This window comes from Galeopterus variegatus, unplaced genomic scaffold (genome assembly GCF_000696425.1).
Source record: "Galeopterus variegatus unplaced genomic scaffold, G_variegatus-3.0.2 Scaffold2696, whole genome shotgun sequence".
In the NCBI taxonomy this organism is placed as follows: Eukaryota; Metazoa; Chordata; class Mammalia; order Dermoptera; family Cynocephalidae; genus Galeopterus; species Galeopterus variegatus.
This window is the reverse complement of record NW_007728807.1, coordinates 48968-51375: the sequence shown is the minus strand read 5'-3', so window position 1 is coordinate 51375 and position 2408 is coordinate 48968.

Sequence of the window (2408 nt, the reverse complement as noted above, 5' to 3'; positions counted from 1 at the left end):
CACTTCTTACTTCCAAGCATTTTTTTCTTGATTCTTTCAGATTTTTTACACAATCATGTTATCAGTGAACAGAGACAGTTTTATTTCTTTCTTTCCATTTTGTATACCTTTTTTTCCCTTTCCTTATTGCATTAGTTGGTACTTGTGGTGTGATGTTGAAAAGCAGTGGTGGGCTTCCCAGTTAGCTCAGTTGGTTAGAGCATGGTGCTGATGACACCAAGGTCCAGGGTTTGATCCCTGCACCAGCCAGCTGCCAAAACAGAAACAAACAAACAAACAAAGAGACAGTGGTAAGAGGGGACATCCTTGCCTTGCTCCTGTTCTTGGTGGAAAGTTTCTAGTTTCTCACCATTAACTATGATGTTAGCTGTAGATGTTTTGTAGATATTCTTTATTAAGTTGTGAAAGTTCCCCCTCTATTCCTAGTTTACTGAGAGTATTTTGGGTTTTGTTTTAAAATCATGAACGGCTGTTGGATTTTGTCAAATGCTTTTTTTCCATCTATTGATATGATCATGTGATTTCCCTTCTTTAGCCTGTTGAGGTGATGAATTACACTAATTGATTTCCAGTGTTGAACCAGCCTTGCATACCTGGGATAAATCCCACTTGGTTGTGGTGTATAATTATTTTCATACATCGTTGGATTCAATTTGTTAATAGTTTGTTGAGGATTTCTGCATCTATGTTTATAAGAGATAATGGTCTGTAGTTTTCTTTCCTTGTAATGTCTTTGTCTGTTTTTGGTATTAGGGTGATACTGGCCTTGTAGAATGAGTTAGGAAGTATTCCCTCTGTTGCTATCTTCTGAAAGAGATTGTACAGCATTGGTATAATTTCTTCCTTAAATGTTTGGTAGAATTCACCAATAAAATCACCTGGGCCTGGTGCCTTTTGTTTCAGAAGGTTATGAATTATTGATTCAATTTCTTTACTAGATATAGACCCATTCAGATGGTCTGTTCCTTCTTGTGTAAATTTTGGCAGATTGTGTCTTTCAAGGAATCAGTCTATCTTCCAGATTATCAAATTTGTAAGCATAAAGTTGTTCATAGTATTCCTTTATGATCCTTTTAAAGTCCATGGGATCTGTAGTGATGTTCCATCTTTCACTTCTGATATTAGTAATTTGTGTTCTCTCTTTTTTTTTTTTTTAGTTAGCCTGATTAGAGTCTTATCAATTTTATTGATCTTTTCAAAGAACTGGCTTTCTTTTTCACTGATTTTCTTTATTCATTTCCTGCTTTCAATTTCATAGATTTCCGCTCTAATCTTTTATTATTTTCTTCTGCTTACTTTGGATTTAATTTAGTTTTCTTTTTCTAGTTTCCTAAGGTTGAAGCTTAGATGGTTGGTTTTAGAGCTTTCCTTTCCTAATACATGCATTCAATGCTATAAATTTCTTTCTAAGCACTGCTTTCACTGCAAATCTCTTTTTTTTTTTTTTTTTTGGTAGCTGGCCAGTACAGGGATCTGAACAAATGAGCTAAACTGGCTGGCCTTCCCCCCTGTGTTTTTTTTATTTTTGCATTCCACAAATTTTGGCAAGTTTTTTTTTCATTTAGTTCAAAATATTTTAAAATTTCTCTTGAGATTTCTTCTTTGACCCATGTGTCATTTAGAAAGGTGTTGTTTAATCTCCATGTACTTTTGGATTTCCCAGTTATCTTTCTGTTAGCGATTTCTAGTTTAAACCCATTGTAATCTGAGAACAGACCTTGTATTATTTCTCTTTTAAATTTGTTAAGGTGTGTTTTATGGCCCAAAATGTGGTCTGTCTTGGTGAATGATTCATGTGAGCTTGAGAAGAATGTGTATTCTACAGTTGTTGGATGAAACCGTCTATAGGTGCTGATTATATTCAGTTTATTAATGGTGATACTGAGTTCAGTTACATACTTACTGATTTTCTGCCTACTGAATCTGTCCATTTCTGATAGAGGGGTGCTGACGTCTCCAACTATAACGGTGGGTTCATCTATTTCTCCTTATACATCTATCAGTTTTTGCGTCACATATTTTGGTGCTCTGTTGTTAGGTACATACACGTTAAAGATCCTTAGGTTTCTTGGAGAATTGACCCCTTTATTATTATGTAATGCCCCCTTTCTCCCTAATAACTTTCCTTGTTTTGAAATCTGCTCTGTCTGACTTTAATATAACTACTCCTGCTTTCTTAGTGTTAGCATGTTATATCTTTGTCCATCTGTCTCAGTCCATTCGTGCTGCTATAACAAAATGCCACAGACTAGGTAATTTATAAAGAAGAGAAATTTATCTCCTCACAGTTCTGGTGGCTGGAAAGTCCAAACTTAAGGCCCTAATAGGTTCAGTGTCTGGTGAGGGCCCCGGTCTTTGCTTCCAAGATGGCACCTTGAACACTGTGTCCTCCCATGAGGATGAAGGCT